This window comes from Linepithema humile, chromosome 1 (genome assembly GCF_040581485.1).
Source record: "Linepithema humile isolate Giens D197 chromosome 1, Lhum_UNIL_v1.0, whole genome shotgun sequence".
Taxonomy (NCBI): domain Eukaryota; kingdom Metazoa; phylum Arthropoda; class Insecta; order Hymenoptera; family Formicidae; genus Linepithema; species Linepithema humile.
Window position 1 is genome coordinate 40,430,807 of NC_090128.1, and position 24,861 is coordinate 40,455,667.

The following is a 24,861-nucleotide window of genomic DNA, read 5'->3' on the forward strand; positions in this document are numbered from 1 at the left end:
TCAAAAGACGAAAAACAACTAATCTGAGATTCAACTATTTGCACTATCAAATTAAAGCGGTGAAATATTATTCTATTTTCTTGGCGTTTTTTTTTTTAATTGATATAAAATCGCTCTTACAAGAGTTATTCAATAGCGTTAATAAAATGCTACTAATCGTCGCTTCTGAATTATCAAAGTTTTATCATGCAAACCGGAACACTTGTATTACAAAGCCGAGTGAGGGGAGGGGGTGGAGGAGTAGGGGGATAAGTGATATCGATAATTACCAGTATTCTATGCAGGCACTGAAGGCCTTCATCAACGTCGCAAAAATTATCAACGTTATATATTTCAGTGAATAAAATATTAGCAATGTTGGCAGATTGATAGCAAATTTGATCTAAGATAATAAATAATCAAAACAGATACAAACCTGATAAATAAAAAATAAATATTTTTATTGTTAGGTAATAAAAAAAAGAGGAAAAAAATTTGAAATAATTTATAATACATAATACATAATATAATATATAATACATAATATTTTAAGAAATGCGTGAAAAAAGACTTTGAACGCAGAACAAATTTATATCATTTGACATCGATCAATTAATATCAATCAATTAATATCTGCGTTCAATATCTATTTCCATATTGTGCTCGACGGAAATTTGCAAATGCGTATGCGAAGGTTCTTGCATGTAAGCCATTATGGTTATTATCGGTAATTAACATCAGCATACAAGGAAACGCTAAAATATACACTGAGAAAAATGGTTTTATTATATTAACAAAATTCTTCTGGTTGACCGTATTTTAGTCGAACGAAACAGAATTTCTGGTTATCGTCACAAAATTTTACACCTTATATCAACACCGTTTGGTTAACTTTACTATAAGGATTTGAATAAGTGTTTTCTTGTTGGATCTACAAAACTTCTTGTTATATTTACATAAATCGCAGCGCTCTGCAACAGTTTCGTCATTACTCACTAAACGGTTGATCAACTGTTCGCCGCATTCATTTGTTACACTGCTACTGCGCCCTCGCTACTCGCGGCGTGTATCGCGCGCATTAGATCTTTCGCGAAGCAATGGCGTTAAGGCTCCTGGTCCCGCAGCCGTGAACTCCGCGTTGACAGTAGCGACATAATTGTGGTAGGAATAAAAACCTAGTCGAATTTACCCAGTCGATTTATCGTATAAATAAATAGTGTAACAGTTTGACCTAATCAATTGATTCGATAAAAGTAAATTACTGAATAACATACAAAATGTTAATTTATAATTTAAAAATTTGTTTACAAAAAAATAAACGCGATAAATACAGAATATATATAGCTTAGTACCGTTACCGACATGTCCATATGACAGAAATTCTTATGCAGCGTCTTAGGTGGAGAATCGATGAACTATTAGGCGTGAAAAAATGACATGTTGACTACCCAATTTATTCTTGCGTGCCATTTCATTAATATTCGTTAAATGTTAGTACTGTGATATGTGACGTGTTCATGAAACCTGTAAAATTATCCGAAAACTAAGATTAGCAGGGAAAGCCCAACGTAGAAGGAGAATTTTCTACTCATACAGACAGCTGTCAACCGTGTGTTTTCTCGCATAATTAGGCTTCGTTTCACTGTTGATTTAACAATTGTTTATAACCTGTCAAGGAAAAAGCATAGTTTTCGGACAATTTTACAGGTGTCTTAAAGCGATCCAGAGTGTTACTTTGTTAAATTATCATTTTATTTAGAAATGGCACGCAAGAATTCTCGGCGTGTCATTTCTCGCTTCTGACGTCACGAATTTAATATGGCTGCGGTGACTACCCAGGAGCCTTAAGCAGTCGGAACAGTCTCAACTGAGCTCGCTAAAGTTTTACGTCGCGTCGTGGAATCCATTACGGAATATTAGTTAGGCCGATGGCAGAGAACGAGAAGTAAGCACTTATGTCTGTCGTAGACGTCTGTCGTGGACGTATGGTAAGGCAGAGAAAAACGTAAGTCGTGAAAGGTTATTGGATATGTGTGGAAACGACTACGACATACATAAGTTTTTACGTCTCGGTCTCTGCCATCAGCCTTACATCCGAAAAGTTTTATGATCACGTGGTGTTTTTTTTTTTTTTAATGAAATATATGTATACCAGTGATGTAATGTTTCCTACCGGGCTCGGGAGCCGGGAGCCCGGTAGGAAACATCACATCACTGAGTATACTTTAAACCAAAATATATTGTTAGTATTTTACAAAAACCACACCTATCCGAACTTGTTTTTTAACTGCAAAGTTGTATTAACCTAACAAAACGATATAGTAAAGTTAACAAGAAATTCTGGTAGAGTTTTGTAAATCTAACAACACGATGTAGTAAGGTTTACAAGAAATTCTGATAGATTTAAACAGGATGAAATTTAACAGAATCTTCTGGTAATTCCAACAACAAATTTGTTTCGTCCATTTTTGAACAAACGTACTAGTAGAATCAACCAGAATTTCTTATAATACAACAAAACTTTTTTTCCAGTGTAGAAAACGATATAATATGTATGTGGCGATCGCAACGCAATGTGCATCCTAAATGCAACGCGATGCGCGACAATTATTCTTATCTGCCTGTTTCCTCGAGTACAATTGCGATAGTAGTGATTCTCTGAAATTGCTTCGACATTTCCGATCGCGTTAATTATCTTCGCTCGGCTATAGAAATTAATATCAAATTTATGATCGCGATTTGATAATATTTGAAAGTTTATCGTACGCGGAATGACAACCATTGTTAAACCGCAGAAGCAATTTTACTCTGAAACAAATTGGCGATATATATTATTTTATTCAATTGGCAATAATTATTCCAAATAACATCGCCTCAGTAAACGTCTTTCCTCGATTCCAGCAATTTCAGCAAAGGGTTAAAATTTGCGTTATATTTAAAAAATGTTCTTTCTGAACGAAATATCATACTCACGTGTTATCAGTCAGTGCCTAACATTCTCGTCTCGGGGAAAATTATTCTGCCAGAAAATCTTCGTAGTAGGAAATATGATTCTACGATCTTCTTTTCGGCACTTTATGTCTAATTAATAATCGCGCACAACTTTGCGCCACTTCTCACTTTTTCCTTTTTTCTATGCTTTATTAATTAAAGTAATATTTTCGTTCGTAAAAAAATATTTGCCAACGATATTAATCGTCGAACTCAGTAGCATTCAAGAAGTTGCAATCAATTTATATCTTACCGTGCGAAATTTTTATTTCAATCTATCAAAAACGATGATTTACAAAATACTTTATACATCAGTGTTTCTTAATCAATATCTTTCAGTATTTTATTTCAGCTATCTCTCTGCTCATCTCTCTGGGTCTGGGTCCGGGGGAAAGAAAAACAGGTCAATCCTTGAAGATTTGGTGACGCATCAACTGTATTCAAACACCGTTGTCCTTTACCTGCTTGTCTGAGATTACTATTAGTCCCAAATATTTTTTTGTTTGCTCATTCTTCCGCATGCCTGAATTTTGCCACGCACTTCACGAAAACTGCGTTATATCTTACGCGGAAAATCCATTTGCGAGGAATCTTTAGAATTTTTACAATTTTCTTTTCTCTTTTTGATAAACACGATATCACAAATAATCAGAATTTTTATTTTTAAGTCATATAGCTAAGATTCAAACTGATGTGTCCTGTTAATATTTGTAAAATCGCTTCTATTTTAAGTAATAATTTAATTCTCTCGAAAAATCGCCGATTGCATATATAGTCAATACTTTAGTACATAATATAAACTATTCTTCAACAAGTAGTAGAACACTTTAGGCACTTCCGAGTGCACTGTTTAATTTCTGCGAAGCGTACTTCACTGTCCACCACGTTCGTCACAAAAGCTCCGTGATTACACCTCCTCCACAATCCAGGAACATATCGTCACTTTCATTCACCGTCAGCTCAGTAGTGATCGGAGCTTCCAGGATCAATTCATCAATTGCAGGATCCGTCTCGATTCATTTCAGTCCATCGCCCGGTTGACTCCTTTGACTGCTCAGGGATCACGGACGATCTGCGCGATCTAGCGGATTCGCATTCGCGCCGGTGTTTGTGTATGTGAGGTGACACGGGACACTACCTCCAAGACGTGGTGCAGCCGGTGACTGCGTCTCTGAAACTGTCCCGGTAGGGTCACTTTCTTGCTTCTCGCCGCGGGACGGGGAGAAGCCGCGGCGCGGGAGGTAGGACGGAGTCGCCACCGTCGTCGAGTAGGATCGGACTCCACCAGGAAGGGATGGCTAGCCGCGGTAATTGAGGGGGGGGGGGCGGACAGACGAGGCCAGACACAGTCCGGGGAGGGAATGACGGTAACGTCCGCGATCGGGCTAAGGCGGTTCTCCAGATCTGATCGCGTTCTCTCTTCGGGGCGGAGCGAATAACGCCCACGTGGAAACTGCAGCTGAGGAGGCGGCGACCACGCACATCCACCCCAGAATCGATTTTCATAAAATCTCTCTCTCTCTCCGCCACCCCCTTTTTCTCTCTTTCTCTCCTCGCGCGCTTGTGTGTTTCTCTTTCTTTAGCGCGCTCCCTCTTTATCTCTCTTTACCCTTTTCGACGATCGGTGTTGGCGTCTCCTTTCCACCTTGTCGCGCCTATAATGTCCGACCAGATCGAACGAGGATAAGGAGGCTTGCCGGGTCGTTCCTCACAGGTATCTTCGGGGTATCCGTGCCGCTTCGAGTCTGACTTATGGACTACCCCGTTTCTAAAGCTTTTTGGCTCGTTCGCTTGCAAGCTTTTTTCCACACACAGATCACTCCGTACGTGTATGCGTGTCTTTTGATCAGTCATAGTTTGATACAATTCTCATTATTAGCAGAATGCTCCTTTTATCGCATTTAAAGCATATATCGGTGGGCTCAGTGGCGCACCCATAGGGGGGGAGGGGGAGTTAACCCTCCCCCCCTTCCGAAATTTAATTAATATACCTTATTTTTTTATTAACTTAACAGCAAAAAGTAGAAAATCTGTAATTAAATGAAATGTAGTTCAAACATTTGTATTTTTTGTCTGTTATTAACTACAGTCACAATTTTAATAATTCAAAATTCACGCCAATATACTTGCACACAAATAATTATGATAGCTTTTCCAGATATACTGCTGTTTGAATGTATATAATATCTACTTTAAGATATTTATATTGTGAAAGGATTTAAATAAGTTACTTAAGAAACATCTAGCAGCCATATGTATATATACATGTATATATATTTGTCTATATACATACATACAATATATTGTATATATAGACAAATTTTTTGATTATTTAAGCAATCCAGTTAATCTGATTATTTAAGAAAAACCAAGAAAACTCGATATTAATTTATAATTATGCTACTATAAAAATAAATTGTATTTTTTATTAAACGATGTAACATTTTTATATTTTTTAGTGTGCAGTATAAAATTATCCTAACTTTTGGTCATACTATTTCATTTTGTGTGTGAGAATTTTAAACCCCCCCCCTCCTCCCCCCCCCCCCGAAAAAATATCCTGAATGCGTTATTGGATGGACACTCAGGGTGTTTAAATGGGATAATTTTTATAAAGAAGTGGATTTTTTTTCAGAGAGATTGTTTTTCTAAACTTATTTGATTCTTCAAATCATAATATTGCAAGATTTAACGTTTAAATAGATTGTTTTATTATTATTAAATAAATAATTTTTTAGAATTGACTAATTTTTTAAACGTAAAATTTTATAATATTATGATTTGAAAAGTTAAATCGATTTAGAAAAATACAAATTTATTAAGATAGTTGTTTTGCGACAGTATGATCTAAAAGTTAAATCTTTCATTAAAAAGAAAAACTCAAATAATAAAATTTAGATATATTATTACGTATTATTTAATTTATTATACGAACAATTTATTACTAAAAAGAATCAATCGGAAGTTTAATAATAATTTAAAAGTAATTAATAATTTAATTTCTTGCGCTTGCTAGAGTAAACTTTTGGTTGAGATTATCCATACTACACATGTAAGAATTGTATATCGTGAGTCACATCCTACTGCTCAAATTTTTTATACATCAAAAAATATTAAAAATTATATACTTCTTACGATTATATTGTTGAAACTAAACGGTCAATAATGGTGTTTTTTTTTAATGTTCATATACTTGTCTTCTGCATGCTCATTATTTTTCATTAAAGTCTTAAATATAGTTTTCAAGATAATTAAAAATTAAAAATATGACGTTAATCTTAGTATGGTGTATGCAACACGTGTTAAAAGTACTAATTATAATTACAATTATCTCAGCTTCTGAAAAATGGTAAATTTTTTTATTGCAAGACTTAGATATACAATACTTAGATATTAGTTCAATAAAGATGTAGTGAAAATTTGGATTAATTTGTAAGAAATTTATTTTATGAGACAACTACCTTAATATTTTATTTCTTTTATCAAATATTCGAGTTATTCAAATTATATTAAATATTTTTATCTGAAATATTTTATCTGAAATTTTTACGATAATCTAAATTGTTACAAAATACCAACATAAGCTTTAGTTGATAACACAAATCAAAGCAAAGTCACTTATTATCTATTATTTTATCTGAAACATCTATAGATATTTTGAATATTGAACATATACGGCTTTATAACAAAATACACTTTTAGCCTATTTCTTTTGTTGATATTAAATTTAACATTTTGACAACTTGTTAGTTCACGTAAACGACTGATTACGAGGAAAAATCATGCGGCTCACGCACCGTCGGAAAGTGCAATCACACTGTCGAAATTTAAATATTTAAATTTGAATAAATATAACGTGATATGAACGACTACGATATCAAAATTATTTGAAAAATCTCATTATTTTATATAAAATTTATTCATTTTTCTATCAGCTGTATTGATATAGGTGCAAAGTATCAAACGTAAAACGTAAAGTGCGCATCGGGGAGTAATGACTAATTGGGTTTGTCGGAGATCGCGGCGAAAAATACGATCGTAGCTTACTCCGTTAATTGGAAACTTGAAGTTAATTACCGGTCGATTAGGTCGCGATTACTCGCGTTTATCGTAGTTATAATAAATCAGTCGCCTGCGTGCAGATAAATATACGCGCGGACTTTACGGAACGCCGCGGTCCTTGGTAACGGTTTAACTACCAGCGTGCACCTAGTGCTTTTCGCTTTTTTGTGTCTTGTCTTAAGCCGCGGGTGCGATTAACACGAGATTTCTTTGAATTAACACGAACTCGGAATAAAAGTTCGTTTAATGCAAAAGACACCCGTGGAGATATTTCACAATGGCAGTATGCAAAATAATTACAAAGTGACAATGTAACTTATTAAAGATTGGCGTTAGTATTTATATAGAATTAGTATGCTGGTGGAAGTAAGTAACGCTGTTGTGCGTTACCTTTTTTAAAAATATCTATCGTTAGAAAATATTTGACAAGCACACTTAGTATAATAGATTCCAGCTAAGAAATTGTAATGAGACAAATTTTGCGATGTGTACTCGCGATATGTAAACATCAAGTTTATCTGTAAATGTTAAAATGTTAAACACAATGTGCAGTCGGTCGTTGTATATGATGCATAGAAAACATTGTTCATATCTTATCGTGACGTACTGCTTGTTAAGAATGCAGTAAGTATTGCTATGGCTATGAATTACAAATTGTGATTATAATCTCTGATATGTAATTTGCAAACTGAAAGTGCGCTCATAGCCAAACGTGTATTATCCACTTTATAGCTTGAAGGGCTGGTTTAGTAATGAACTTTGAAATTTACCCCCGTCATATAATGCATGTCTCTTCATGCATCGTAAATTGTTGCTTAAAATATCACTGGGTAATCAACCATAAACGTATTGCGGTTCTTCGATTATTTACCAGCAGATTCTCCAATATAGATACACGCGATATATACACAGTTGTAAAAGGTTGGTTAAGAATTTCGAATAACTAAGAATTTTTCACCACGTATTTATAGTTAATATAATTGCATATTTTTTGCATCAAACTTTTTATTTTATTTTTGTATTATTTTTTAACGTTTTTTTGGAAAATATATTTTTCTGGCAATGAAATTAATACTTATATATGAAACAAAATGTTTAATATTAGTATTAGTTGTGTTTTTTTAATTAAAAAATGAGCTTTATGAGTAATTTAATAATGATTAAACGCCATGTGCATACTCGTGCGTAACACTGCAAATGTGCACAAGTTGCATATAAAAAATAAAAGTGGCAAAACAAATTAATCTCTTTAGAGATATCTTGTCGCGCATTAACTGTGCAATTGAAAATTCAAGAAGCGCGCAATCATGCTTTTATTATCGTAGATGAGTCTCATCGGGATATGCGTATGGCGAGCAAAACGAGAACACACTCGAGACTTCTCGACGAAAGGTTGTTTCCATCTTTCGCACTTGCACTTGCACTATCGTCGCTTGCATTAATCAACCGCATGTGGCGGTGCGCTCTTTATGCAATTATGGTCATCACGCATAACAGTACGTCCGCTATAGATCTGAATAATTATTATTCCAATTAAAAGCACATTGCATTCAAATTTTATTTCGAAAGACATGCATTGCCTTTAATTTTGTAAACTTGATTTTTTTAGAATACATTTTTATAGAATAGATCGGAATTGTTTCAATTACTGAACTGTTTTATACAGAAGGAAAGACAAACCCGAGAAAAAATGGTATAATTGATGTAAATATATATAATTTAGATGTAAATATATATAATTAGTTATGAAAAGATCTGGTAACATATGCAATTTTATATGATTATATAAAATATTACATGTTATCAGATCTTTTCATAACTAATTATATATATTTACATCTGACCATATTATACCATTTTTTCTCGGGAAGTCAGTGCGCATCAGTATAATGCATGGATTAAATTTACTTTATTATTTTAGTTATAATAACCTTTTGTTCAAAATTTATAAGTAATTTTATATAATTTTATATTTAATTTCTTTAAGATAGAGCAAACCGAAGCTACTTCAATTATGTTGCCATTTTGACAAAAAAATCATAATCACGATAGGTAGTATAAAGATATATAGTGATTAGTGCTATCATTTAGAACTGAATACTCGGGTAATACTTGATAAATATTTTGAAATCGAAGCTACTTTAATCATGTTGTCATTTTGACCCAAAAAATCATAATCACGATAGATAGTATAAAGATATATTGTTTATAGTGATTAGTGCTATCATTTAAAACTGGATACTCGGATAATACTTAATAAATATTTTAAAACCGAAGCTACTTCAATTATGTTGTTATTTTTACAAAAAAAATCATAATCACGATAGATAGTATAAAGATATATTGTTTATAGTGATTAGTGCTATCATTTAGAACTGGGTACTCGTGTAATACCTGATTATCTCGTACATAATCGATATAATCGTATTACATGTAAAAAATAACATTATAAAAATTTATAATTTATAATGTTTTATTTTTTATATGTAATACTATTATATGCGATAATTTTGTATTAGCAATGCAATTACAATGCAATACGTGTATGTAATTATTATATTTCGGAAACTTAGGTACCCGATTATTCGGGTACTCAGTAGTCAGATAGCTGGGTATTGACAGCACTAATAGTATTTAATTATAATTAAATTTGACTTCATTTATTTCGATCAGAATAGCCCCGTGAGTAGTCTAGATCTATTTTATATTTATTTGTAATTCTCACCATAAGGCTGACAATGTGAATTTATTGTTACAGATCAGCGATATTTGAATGTTCCCGTTAGGAATTCGACACACTCCGATACCAGATCGCATAACTCACAGAACGACTTAATGGAAATAGCAGAGGATAATGCTCTTTGTCATAATGGAGATCGACCGACCTGAAAGTGATCGTCCAATTGCACACGTTATCTGCGGCAAACGTGAAGTAGAAGCACATGCGTATGGGAGGTCTCTCACCGCAGAAAAGTCGAAAGTGACCAGGTAAGAACCTCCGCGACCTGATGTTTATCATATAATACCGGTAGCTTAGGAAGAAATCCATCGAACTCCGTTTCTTTGCCTTTTTCTCTTTATTCGCTCGTATCCTTCAATGAAGAAATTTCCCATTTTCGAAGAAGTATAATATCAGTTCTGAGAAAGTTACACGACTCTCAGGAGCCGACCACAAACCTCTAGTCAGGTAAATATTTGGGGGCTGATTATCCGTATAATCTTGAGATAATAATAATCTTATAAGTACCATTACAAGTGGCATTCTGTCATATGCGCGACAGAGGACGCGGCCGCACACTGGTCTCAAACAACATGAGCTGTCTCAAAACCCCCTACAGCCTTCAATTTTTGACCGATTTCAATCTTTTTTTTTTTTAAATAATCTGTATAAAATTTCCAAGAGATCTGTGGGAGCCGATTTTTAAAAAACTTAGTTAACAATTCTAATGTTTAAACAAATTAGGAATTTTTGGATTTTTTACTTATATCTCCCTAAAAATTATACTTTCGTGGTATATATTGCATGAAATTTATGTAAAAAATTGTAAAAATGAAAAAAAAGTGTTGATATAATAATCCAATTGTTATAAACAAATTAGATTAAACCATTCAGGTCCATGAGCAAACAATTATCGAGTATTGCAAATCCTCATTATAAAAACATAATCATTAATAATTAAAACATATTTTAACGTCAATCTTTAAAGAATTAAATTAAAAATTTGTTTCTTATGAGTAATCTAATAAGTCTTTTGCAGGAGAATCAATAACGTGCTTTTGATATTTTGGTTGACATCGAAGGCTTGAAATATAAGGGTCAGATGATATTAGTAGCTTATGTAATAAATCGGTGTTTGTAGAAATTCTACTGCACTTTCGAGTATTAAATTCTCTGTAATGTTTAATGTCTTTGTTATGCGATTCTTGTGCTTCTTCTGACAAGATTCCTATTGGAATAAGAAGGAAGTGCTGAATTATTTCTGAACCATGAAATAGGATCTTGTGGACAGAAGAAGGCATATAGTACCAGTCATAGAGTTGCATATATAATTTTGCTGTTTCTTTAGTATAATCATCAAATTTTTTTGCATCTACTTTAATTCCACAAGAAAGGGTTTGCAAAATTATACCAAATCTCTCAATTAGTTTCAAATCAACTTTCGTAATTTCAGCTGTCAGTTCCGGATCGCGGAAAAATCTTCTCGCAGTATTTCCATCGTTAGATGATCCAGAACCCTGTTTTGGATAGTCTACGAGAAGGCCGGATTTTTCTCTAAATTCCTTCTGTATCCTTCGTGTTGTTTCCTTAACTTTTAGTTTATCTTCAACTGATCGAACAGACCACCTACGAAATTCCAAACGATATGCTATATGAAGAATACACTCCATAAACCTTATCCACGCATGTAGACTAGAAAGACCATATTTATAATGTTCTTCATTTACTGTCTTAAGAGATAATTTTTGTAAGTTATTCATTTCCGAGGATGTTGCTTGGCAAATGACACAGGATGCAGAAGAAGGAGTATCAGTCAAGGCCTGTGCAACTTTCCCATCAATCATTGTTAAATACAAGGAGTGATTTATTTTAATTTTAACAGAATCTGTCTCAATTGTTGTTGGCTGCAAAAATGTAATCTTATCATTTATCTGATTAACTTTCTTTGTTATCGTTTCCTTAGATTCTTTTGTGAATTCAAAATTAATGACACGACAATGTCTAGTTGAACCAGGCTGAGCATTACTCCAAATTACTTTCTGATTAACTGCATTTGCATTATTCAAGACCAAAGTAAGAGGCACAATTGATGTTACAAAAATGCTTTCATCAGAAGTAGTTCCATCAGAAAATTTTTGTTTATAACGGCTATGACCAGATGCACCATCACATCCCCATTTTGAAATCGTAGTTAATGACAATTCTGTATTGTTTCCAATTAAATTATCTTTAACACGCAGACGTGGAATTTCTAAAATGCGTTTGCATGTATGGTTTAAAAGAGCTTGTAAATCGACATCAGCACTTTTATCGGTTATGGTTATATGCTCTGGAGAAGGATAACATTTCTGTTTTGCTAATGAAAGATTTTGATAAGGAATTAAAATATCAGCATTTTTTGCAGAAATTTGTTTTCGTATAGAGTCGTATTGCCATTTTGACAACTTTGCATCTTCTATAAGGGATATACATTCATCTTCGGTAAAAGAAATAGGATCATTTGTATTTCGATCACTCTTTGAAGTTTCAGATAACAAATTTTCTATATTTGCTATTAAATGTTCCTTTCCAGAGTCACGCAAATGTTTAAAAAAAGCTTTCTGAATTTCTTCGAAAGAATAACTCTCTGCAATCGTTTGAATTTTTCTATACTTTGTGGCTCTCGATCCTTTGTTAAAATCTTCCACAACAGGCCTTCCACCAACATTTATATCCTCATTAAAAGCAACATAGAAATGTTGAGACAACCACTTAGCATTTTTTTTCTAAACACATTTTCGTTATATAAAACACTGGAAAACTTTGATTTAAAAGTAGGCATAAAGGATCGAACAAGTTTTTTCTCTACTAATACAAAAGTTTTGTCATCCAAATCATAGTGCTGTCTAATGTGGCTTATTAGAGCATTAATGCTTTTATCACTTTCAGGTTCTAACAGTATATTGCATAAAGCACTATTAGAAATTTCAAACTTTTCCATTTCTAATAAAAAATTGATAAAACTAAAAGTAAAAACGCCTTAGTAAAACACAAATTTTTAATCATTTAATTAAATCATAGAACATAGGACGAAAAATTACTCTGACATCAAACCCGCAATATTCATAATACAGAAACAAATAAAAAACAAAGTATTGAACTAAAGACAAAAACTTAATCTGACATCGATTTAGCAAATTTTATAGAACTTATTTCCATAATACTGTAACAAATAAAATACTCTAAACATCGAAGAACAAACAAAAACTTATTTTAACATCGAATGCGAAAATTTTATAGAATTTAATTCTATAATACATAAACAAATGAAAAACTAAGAAAACCTTGAACAAAAACCAAAACTTATTTTAACATTGAATGCGCAAATTATATAATACTGAAACGAATGAAGAACGAAACCTTGTAAAAAACACGTAAACTTTTACCTATTTCAAAAACCAAAATGTCATTAAACTCGATTTCACAATACCGAAACAAATTGGAAACGAAGCTAAAGACGAAAATTTATAGTGGCAGCGAATAAGCTTTTATAGAACTCCTTTTTTTATAATACTGAAACAAATAAAATACTCTAGACCTCGAACAAAAAACAAAAACTTATTTTAATATCGAATGTGAAAATTGTATAGAATTCAATTATTCTATAATACTGAAACAAATGAAAAACTAAGAAAACCTTGAACAAAAACCAAAACTTATTTTGACATTAAATGCGCAAATTATATAATACTGAAACGAATGACGAACGAAATCTTGTAAAAAACACGTAAACTTTTGCTATTTTAAAAACCAAAATGTTATTTAACTCGATATTATAATAACGAAACAAATGGGAAACAAAGCAAAAGACGAAAATTTATACTGACAGCGAATAAGCAAATTTTATAGAACTCCTTTTTTTATAATACTGAAACAAATGAAATACTCTAAACCTCGCATAAACAAAGAAAACTTATTCTGATGACATTGGATGCATAAATTCTATAATAATAAAGTAAATGAAGTACTAAACCTCATAAAATTGATCTAAACTTTTTCCTACTTCCAATATGAAACAATTCACAAAATTCTCAATATTATCCAATAACAAATTTCAATCTCTAAGATTTATTTGCAATGTAATTTAAAGGTAGGTGGAAAGAAGCAATTTGTTTAATCAATACAATAAAGAAATAAACAATTGTATGTTATAATTTTTTAAGACACACTTCCATCGTAATTTTTTACGTAAAATCGAATGGCGTTATTAGTTTTTGAAAATCTCACTGTTTTTAGCAATTTGTTTAAACAAAAACTGTTTAAACAATATTAATAAAAACTTTTTTTTAATGGATAATCGTAGTTTTACCCAATACTCTCATTCTTGTATTCATTTTCTTGTTATCGTTAATGATTTGCCCATGAATGGGTCCAAATGGGCACTCACTCGTCATAGAAATATTTATTTATATTTTTTATTGAAAATTAAGATTTAAAAAAAATTTTGCAAGGCACATTCCCTTCGTAATTTTTCTCGTAAAAGCGAAAAACGCTATTAGTTTCTAATAATCTCGTTGTTTATAACTTTTTGTTTAAACAAAAATTGTTTAAACAAATAGGCAAATTTTTTTTTAATGCATAATCATATTTTTACCTAATGCTGTCATATCTGTATTCATTTTCTTGCTAACGCTAATGGTTTGCTCATGGACCTGAATGGTTTAATCTAATTTGTTTATAACAATTGGATTATTATATCAACACTTTTTTTTCATTTTTACAATTTTTTACATAAATTTCATGCAATATATAACACAAAAGTATAATTTTTAGGGAGATATAAGTAAAAAATCCAAAAATTCCTAATTTGTTTAAACATTAGAATTGTTAACTAAGTTTTTTAAAAATCGGCTCCCACAGATCTCTTGGAAATTTTATACAGATTATTTAAAAAAAAAAAAGATTGAAATCGGTCAAAAATTGAAGGCTGTAGGGGGTTTTGAGACAGCTCATGTCGTTTGAGACCAGTGTGGGCCGTCACAATTGACGGTTTTGTATCTATTGTTATTCTTTTATCATGTAATTTAAAGCATTCAAGGGATAAAGTAGCAAGTTCTTCTAACATCAGTCCTTATAATCTCACAAGTTATCCTTGGTCAACTTTTAAAGAATAATAAACCTATTCGATAACATTTAAAGAATGTCGGATAATAGTGTTAATGCGTGACAAGGTCAAAAGGAGTCCTTTCTTAAGTCTTTGAAAACGCAGCATGCGTGCAGATATAATGCTTTTTATCTCTGTTACTGATATTGAAAATATCTCTGTTTCGTAAGAAACAATATTTTTCAAGAGTTACCTTCTCCCGCTGTGCAGACACTTATCTATCCATCCATGTAATTCTCTATCCATCAGACACGATCTCCGTTACTAATTTGTAAAACGTTAGTATATTGTCTGTATGATTTTAATAGATAATCTTCCCTCTTGAAGCGAAGGATTTAAAATACTTGAGCTTAGACAAAAAAAAATGATAAAAACAATAATAAAAAGCAATTTGCCTAAAAATATTAGGAATTTTAGACAGACTAGACGAATGCCACTGGAGCCGAAGTAATAATGTGTCTCTGAGAAAAGGAAGGTCTCTGTGAAAAAGAGAAAGAGAAAAGTTTATCGCGGCGAGTTTATCGAGATTCGGTTCGAGTCGTTCGAGTAGAATGAATTAACGAACAACGCTCTAAGCCTTTCAGCCGTCATTTCTTTTTCTACAACGCGAAAATTATGTTCGACGTTTGGAGTTAAATAGCGATTTTTATTTAAGTTTGAAACCCTGTTTAGAATTTTCACTGACCATCATTTGAAGCTCAGTATACTCAGTATACTAAATATTCTGTGTTGCTAGGATAAATTATAAATTAAGTTTTTCAGAAATTAAAATATTAATTATTTGCTTTCTTCGTGTTTTACGTGATATTACATTTGTTTCTCTCATGCTGTCGCGCTGGATCCTTGCTGGAATTCGATCATAATTAATCATTCGACGATTTTCTGATGAAATTTATTAAAAGTTTTGAGGGATTAGATACGCGGTGTTGGTCTTTTTTCACGGCGGCCAAGGAACGGCTAATGGAGCTGTTCTCTCTACCATTTTTCAGATTTTTATTTTATCTGAACACGATCTTGGCTACCAATTGTTGCGGCGATACGATCTATACGGAACTCCCCAAGCAGCATCGTGTGATTCTCGCCCAAAAGAAACCGCCACGAAGCGTCGCCACGTGTTCGTTGATTCCTTTTATTTGTCACACGAGTTTCGCGACTTACATTTGCATTTTTCTTCTCTTAACTAATTCAACGTCTGAGATACGTATTTATTCACAAATCGGTGATAAAACGGTCCACATTGAATTTGATAGTGCATATTAAAATTTAAAGTATAAAGAGCGCGAGATAAAATAATGATACAATATTCAAACAACTTAACAGAATATAAATTTAATGAAATATATACAACACACACATTCTTTAACATTAAACGGAAGGTGAATTAATATTGAGTGGAAAGCACAGTGTATGATTGCGCGCGCGCGCGCGAGAATCACTCTGCGCGCTTCATCAATAATACATCAATAACGATTCCGGAATCGTTCATAATTTGTAATATTAGCGGCGAAGCGATCGCGTATGCACCGTTTACAATCGCAAATATACGCGAGCCTTAATAAATTGACCATATGCAATCTTTCTCCGCGGCAATCGAAATACCTAAAGGATTCTTTCGTACTCTTCAAGCACTCTCAACGCACAGTATTACCACTTACAGCCGTAGGCGTAATCATCGCGTTTTGCGAATGCGCGCTCTCGCGAGCGAATCATTTACTCGTAAACCTTTATCAGATCATAAATTCGGCGTTCGACTACCGAAATATTTATATCGCGCTCTCTGCGCCGGCAGTTTCGATCGCTCGACATACGAGCACCATATCTTTCGTACATTCCGGCATCTTGTTTAATTAAAGCCGCTACTTCTCCCGAACAAGACGACGTAAGCCGTTAATGTAAGTTTTTACGACCTCAAATACGCTGTTCAATAATATAAAGTGCCTGCCGATTTTCTAAAGTGTATCATGAAGTTATGCCTGTAATGATACATATTTATTGTTCCGACTAAATGTTCCTTAACCTTATTCTTCAAATTTTCATCAATTTCTCCAGGATATCATTCGTTAATACTGCGTTTCGTGCAAGAGATTCGTGCACTTCATGCGGACTTTATGGATTCTAAACTTGCACGATAAAAATCTCTCATTACGTCGTACTTTTCGGAGATTTATTCTTCCAATTTAGCTCCTTCCTTGTGACGATGATGATAGCGACTGATGGCTGCGCAATCTAAAATAGCGAGAGGAAGAGTTCTCCGCAGTAAACATCAACACTGTGTTCCTCGGATAAAAAAAAAGAAGTGAAATAATATTCCCCCGACGAGTCGCGACGTCTTCCCGCACAATAAGCCAGCGGCGTCCTCCCGTACTGCCAGAAGATTCCTGTCTCGCGGCGCGCAATATAAAATTCATAAAATATCACTAATTTATATGCCGGGCGGAATGTGCAGGAGCGTCCGGACGTTGGTTCCATCATGGCGGCACCATAAACGGGACGACCAGGTATGCACCGGGACGCGGACAGGGTGTTCCCCCGGGGAGAAACGCTCGCGTCGATTTCTTTCTCGGTCGTGAGACGACGGGGCGCGGGAGGGACACGCGGAGGGGGAGGACCGAGCGGAACGGGGAGGGCAAGAGTGCACTCTCCGTGCACTCACACCCCTTCGACCATTCGTCGTCCATTAGCGGCCTCGACGTGGAATGCAATTCCCGACGGTAGGTGAGAGGAACGAGGCAAACGGCGGAAGGGGGGAGAGAGGACAAAGTGCCGGGAGTTAAACCTGGAGGAACATGGGAGGAGAGAGACGGGGTATCCAAAGCGAAAGGAGGGGAGATAGAAAAATAGGGTTGATAGGAAAAATTTAAAGGAGAGCGGATGTTGGGTGAAAAGAAAGAGGGAAGGAAAGAATTCATGTCAGAATGTAAGATTACAGCGGATTACGATGAAAGTACAAAGCATGATAAAAGACCTGAAAAGACTAATACGACAAATAAAAAAAAATACGCAAATAAAAAGTAGTGTAAAAAGTGGCGCGAAAAAGAAGAAAAATCACATAAACCAGGGGAAGCTGGAAGAATCTTTAAAGTTAACAAAAAGATTCCCAAGGAAGCGTAAAGCAGTCTGATCTTTTAGTGTCGAAAGTTTGAATTTATGACGTATGAGATGGACGAAAAAATAACTAACGGAATGAGAAAAGAACGGGGAATGGGAAGAAAGAGACAGCGGAGCCACGAGAAAGGTGGACCGTCGGGAGGTGTTTCAAGGCGAGGAGGTGGACGAAATGGAAGTGGGCTGGGGAGGAGGCTATCGTTAGGTCTTCTCCTGCATCGAAGGGGTCCCGCTGCGGAACGAAAATTATCTTTCTTGACAAGCGGCAACTGCTTCCAGGAAAAGGCGATCCTTGTGTTGGTCAATCCCGCAGCACGCATTAGCGTCGCCGTCCGGCCGGTTTTGTTTTTCCAGGTTTTAATCCTCCGATCTTTTGTTTTCTTTGTTTTTCTTTCCTCGTGTCTCCCTGCGTCTTCTCGTTTCACGTCGCCACAAGCCACCGGATTGTCGGCGCCAATTAAGCCTGGTTCTTTGACTCCTTTGACGCGTCCTCTTCAATCGACAGAATTATTGTTCACAATAATCCGAAAGAATTTGCATGCAGATCTTTTTGACAGACTGTGAGCACCTATCGAGAAAAGAAAACAGAAATTTGAAACGAGAAAAATTTTATCCCGAAAGAATTTCGCTTTGGTCATTTTTCCCATAGTTTTTTTTAATGCTATATCACTCTTTATATGGTCGTTGCCAAGCGTTACATGTGACGTACCGATTCTCATGAAATCTTAATATCACACATGTGCGACAGCAGTGATTTTTCAAAAATATTTTGCTATATTATTAATTATACTATACATTATTATTATTCATACTATATACACTATATCACAATTACAACATTTCGTAACTGTTGAGCTTCGTCCATAAAATTAATGGTAGCAATTCCACTAGCGCTTTGGTCTGTTATAAGTATAATGCACGTCAACGATAATTGGAGCTAATCGATTAGGCGAAATGCCTGCATTATCTCATTGGGATAAAATATCGCATGCAGTTGAACGTTAAGTAACAGTAGAGATAGGCGTGGCGCCGATCAGAAAATTGAAGGGTGCAGCTTAGCCAGGGGTGGCCGCCCCTCTTAGCTCTCTCCATTCCTGTTGTCTTTGCGTCTGTCATTTCGAGAATCCCAGCAATGTGACAGAATCAATCGTTGTAATTCATAGAATAAATTAACAAAATATTTTAAACCAGAAATACATACATGTACTTTAAGAAAATAGCTGTACTTCTTTGTTCTATATTGTCTATTTTTAAGAATTTCTCAACACATTTTGTTGGGGAATTACATGAGAATTTACTCAAATCAAAATTATATAATCTAAACACTGTCATCTAAATTATACGATAAAATATAAAAAATATAGAATCTATCGCCTAAAAAAGGATATAATTGTTCGTGCGTTTTTTTAAACAATAAGCAATCGCCATAAATTCTCTCCAATAACTTTTGCATCTTTCGTTTTTAGAAAGATCAAACTTTTATCGGCTTATAAATGATTTATATCTGCACAAGTTTATAGATTGCGCACGCCTCTCTGACAGTGAACCTTTCACCAGTGCGGACCGGCCACGTAACGACAAATCAACCCACATGCATTAAACATTACTGCAATTTACATATCGACATTCGTGCGCCATAGAAACGAATAAAAAAAAACTCTACGCCTTACACGTAATGAATCTAGCGACGTCTCGTGCGCCGTTTTACAATACGCAAATATAATGTAGTGCAAGTATTTTATTGCACAGCTGTGGCATTTATCAAAGTTTACATTTATCATATATACAGGGTGATTCAAAATAACCTGATGTCCTTGCAATGCCATATTCTTGAGCGAATTCTGAGACGATTTTTCCTTTTACAAAATTTTGTCCGAAGCTTAGTTTTCGAGTTATAATTGAAAATAGTTTGCTACTTACGAGTCCGATACAACGGACAGACAGGGACGGTGTAATGTGTCATGAGACGATAGTAAACACTTGACAGTCTCATTATACGTTGCGCGTCCCTGCCTGCCCGTTGTACCGAACTCGTAAGTTGCTATCTATTTTCAATTATAACTCGAAAACTAAGCTTCGGACAAAATTTTGTAAAAGAAAAAATCGTCTCAGAATTCGTTCAAGAATATGGCATTGCAAGGACATCAGGTTATTTTGAATCACCCTGTATAGTAGATCGAATTATGTGTAAGTCTAATCTCTTGTCAAACTTTTTCATAAATTTTATGATTTTTTAGTACTATAAAGGTGCAAATTCATGGGACGCTCGTTTCAGCGTTGTCACGTGACTTCGAGTTGACGCTAGCGTCAAGAAAAAAAAGCTGGATTTTTTTAGCTTTAGCGTCAAGTCGTGCGATCTGTGCGATGATCTGTCTGTGCGTGCTATTCGCTATTGGATTTGCATATGTCTCATGTGGTCTTTCAACCTTGTTAATAAAAATGGATGTTATTTAAGTAATAAAAAGTAATAATTGATTTTATTATCCAATACTACATATATATAAAGAAAATAAAAAGAATGAATAAGTAATGAATTAAAAATGATACTTTTTGAGGTTTGGAAGAATCAGCAGTATTGTATTTATTTGCAAAATATATTTTTATAATTATCTTTATATTATATATGTTTAATTATGTAAATTTAATATTAATGTTATGTAAATTTAATTCAATAAAAAGTTATTTTATTATAAATAAAAGCTTGAAATATAATATATACAAATATGCTGTGCATTTTTATTCTATACAATTAATTTTCTAACTTTGAAAAATGCTATTCTTAAGTATTACATTAGAAATTTTCTAATACTGAACAACTATTCTAATATCGTTTTTCCTACTCTACTTATCAAAGTTTGCAATAATATGAAACTTTGTTTAATTGAAAAGATATACATTTTGTATACTTATCAAAATAAATAATATGACATGAAGTAAATATTTTATGTTTGTAAACATATAATAAAAAATATTACATATAATAAAAAAATTATTAATAAACATTTTTTTAGCATTTTCGATAAAATAAGTAGAACTGGTAACCAAAGGTTTTTATCTTATTCCTACTTAATTACACTTTTTTTAATATTTAAAACAGTAATTATTAATAAAGCGAGTGAAAAAATTAACTGAACAAAATCAGTGACAAAAACTTTTAACAGTTTTGATATATACAAATATTGATGAATACCGACGCAGACCGCTGACTGACGCTAAATTTTACGAGAAACTCTTTTCATGCATTTTTCACATCCAGCGTCAACTTTGTTCACGTGACATATTTGGACGCTAAAAATGAGCGTCGAGCGTCAGCGTGAAAAGGCACCTTAACAGTACTCGACACGTGTAGCTGTCATTTTTCCGATAACATCGGGAAAACTTGTGCCTCATTTTTAGGCTTACTATTTTTCACTCTATTCCAAGATACTTATTTCTCGACTGCATAGCTCCTGTCCAATCGAGATACCGCAAGCTAGGGGCGCTTTCGCGACAGCTGCACACTCGAGACATCTTTTTTCTCCTCGTATCGCGCGGCGACTTTCGCGGTCCTCGCGGATCCATTCCGAAATTGGCGGAGCCTCTCTGTCGCAATCTAATCGTCAACGGCGTCGGCATTCCTCCTCTCGCTTCCTGGAAACCGGGACGCGCGCGCATGTGTTGGCGATTGCGACTGCGTGCGGGGAAACGTGGGTGCATCAGGATCGACCGTAGGTCCTGGTAATAGGCCTGTGGGCGAACGAGTCGCTGCGAAACGAAAAAGAAAGAACTCGGTCGACGACGCGATCCCGGACCCCGAGTGACAGAAGGAGGCGAGAGGGAGGTGGCGAAATAAAGCGCGGAATAAAGCGGCGCGACGAGGCGACGACTCGACGGAATGGTCCATCGAAACAGACCGCGTCAGCGAAAAACCGAGAGTCCTGCGAATATTGGCAGAAACACTGCGAGAAAGCAGCAGGACGCAACGTTTCCAATGTTAGGAAAGCTTAAAGAATATTGATATCGCCAATGCTTGGATTAAATTTTTGTATAAAATATTATAACACATAATTATTTGCAAAATATCAATGAAAGAACCCGAGTTGAAATTTAGCACCTATATTGAACCTTAATCTTTTATTTTGAGGTAGGCATAAGAGAGTCAAAGTAGATGTTATGCATTGTATCGTATGTATATAATAGCACCTACTTTGGCGCTACAATATGTCCGAAATTTCCTTTTTTCCTGCTAAAGCTTCAAAGTAGGGTTTAGTTAAAACTCTCCGTTGACCCGCTTTAGACCCTGAAAATATATAGATTCCTTTTTGCCAGCACTACTTTTATGATATTATCAAGAAATTCTAATGATTGCAAATGTTCACAATAAAGAAAAATACTAACTATAATTTTGATTAACGATAATTTTTAATAGCATACAATTTAAAAATATCATCAATCAATACCATTTAGTTGAATTTTATTATCTTTTGAAAATTTGTAATTATTAGAAATTTCTTGATAATATCAAAATATAATATCAAAATTCAACTATTGAGTATTGATTTCTGATATTTTTAAAAATTGTATGCTATTAAAATTATCATCAATTAAAATTATATAGTTAGTAATTTTCTTTATTATTGTGAAGATTTTTGCAATCATTAGAATTTCTTGATAATATCATAAAAGTAGTGCTGGCAAAAAAGAATCTATATATTTTCAGGGTCTAAAGCGGGTCAACGGAGAGTTTTAACTAAACCCTACTTTGAAGCTTTAGCAGGAAAAAAGGAAATTTCGGACATATTGTAGCGCCAAAGTAGGTGCTATTATATACATACGATACAATGCATAACATCTACTTTGACTCTCTTATGCCTACCTCAAAATAAAAGATTAAGGTTCAATATAGGTGCTAAATTTCGACTCGGGTAGTTAACATGCGTTAAAACAAGTTCAGACAGAAATACTTATACAGAAAAAGGTCCAAATTAAGACTGAAACGTTTGATAATATTGTATCACTTAATAAAGCAATAATCAAAATACAACCACATTATGCATATTGCTCGTATAGTTTTTCATTTTTATTTGAATTTTAACGAGTACATCTAAAATAGTTAACATTTAATAAAAAAATTAATTTAAAAAAATTTTTTTGCGTTGAATTTTTTTCAGATATATCACTATTTTGAAGAAGGAAACGGAAAGGTATCAATATTAATGAAAGTTGGAAATGCAACGAATCAAATATTTTCCTTTATGATTAAACATTATAACAACTTTTATAGGTCGAATTTATCTAGTATATATATATATACTAGATAAAAGTTCGAGGTTTAATGGAGGAGTTCTCTATTAGTAATACAATCTATTTTGTGAGGCTCTATAGGTTTAAAGTAGTATTTCAACGTCAAATTATAGGAAATCAAGTTTTAAAAGAGGAGTTCTAGGTTCTAATTCCGTAAAAATAGGTTCATATAGGCTGTATGAGCATTAAAAGAGACGCTAAATTTCGACTCGGGAAGCAACGTTCTTCTTTTGTTTTTTTTCAGAAGAATTAGACGATTAAAATTGCATTGCCGAAATGAAACAGAATGTCTTTAATATTCAAAATGTCGCGGTATAAATTTGTTACGGTACTTCCTATATTGCTCTTGATTATCAATATGCTAAATTTGCGCGACAAAGTAGCGACAGCGGGAGTTCCTCGCAAAGTCGAGTCTGCGTTGCTCGCGTCTTTGTCATCACTTCTGCTATCACGGGTGCGCGTATTACTATCAACCAAGTTCGAGACGAAAGCGATCTTATCATCGCGCCGGAGCACCGCACGTTGGAAGTTAATGAATGCATTATCAGGTTTATCGAGAAATGCACGTACTGCGCGATAGTAGCGGTTTTAATTTACAGAAAGCGCGGTACGAGCGGCTCTTACAAACGATAAACGTGCGCCGGATTGCATTTTGGCGGGCGCAGCACGATTAAATGTTCCCGATCAAACGGCACAAGCTCGATTATAACAAGCCATTTTTCGCGGCCAGCAACCCACAAAATCTCTTCTGCGTGAATGGCAAGAATTAATAATGACCGACGATAATGGTTGCGCTACATTCGCTTCAACTGTCCGCGGACCAATTACGGCGCGATCAAAGAGTTCGATGCAACATCCGTTTAATGCACTTTTGTAAAGCACATAAAAAATAGCCACACTATTGAATGTAAATTAAAAATTTTTATGTAAAGTCGAGAGCAAAATATTAAACATTAACAGACAAGATTGATCAAAATAGTTACTATTGCCTTTGATACGCTTTTTTTCCATTTAGAAAGAAATTTCTTAATTCGCTTTAATAGACGAATGTCCAACTTTTTCACATCAGCTGAGTAGATTAAAACTTTGAAGTTTAGAGCAAAATTGAAACAATGGAAGCATCGACTAAAGGTTAAAGAAATTAAATATGAGCAAAGATTCGTCACAATTTTCTTCCACGAATCTTCTCATTATTATGTAATTATTTAAATACCTAGGATTTATCTAAACAATCCCAAGATTACAATTTATAATAATATACAGCCAAATATTTTTAAGCAATATGTATTTAGATTTCTGCCGATACGGCATGGAATCGTATAGAAACGGTTAAGTAAATATAATACGCGTGTTATCGTCTTCGTAAATAATGCTAGAGGAATGTGATATTTTTCAAGCTAATTTATTATGAAAGAGATATATGAATCGATCAGTCTTATGAGGGCGCTTATATGTATTATATAGATATGCAAGCGTTTCATTTTATCAAAAACTGTGCAAGCTTTAATGTTACAACAATCACATCATAGCATCGCTCTTTATCTCCGTAATATCGCTATAGTTCAATGAAATATCTATG

General features: G+C 34.0%; 1 long non-coding RNA gene across 1 annotated transcript in view; it reads left to right on the plus strand.

The window, feature by feature from the left end:
- The window catches only part of LOC137000986 (uncharacterized), a 71,027-nt gene extending 50,546 nt beyond the window's left edge, over positions 1-20,481 (plus strand). The window contains exons 5-6 of the long non-coding RNA XR_010891126.1: positions 9,791-10,020; positions 20,237-20,481. This is a non-coding gene — a long non-coding RNA (uncharacterized lncRNA). The remainder of the gene's footprint in view (positions 1-9,790; positions 10,021-20,236) is intronic.
- The last annotated feature ends 4,380 nt before the right edge of the window (positions 20,482-24,861 follow it).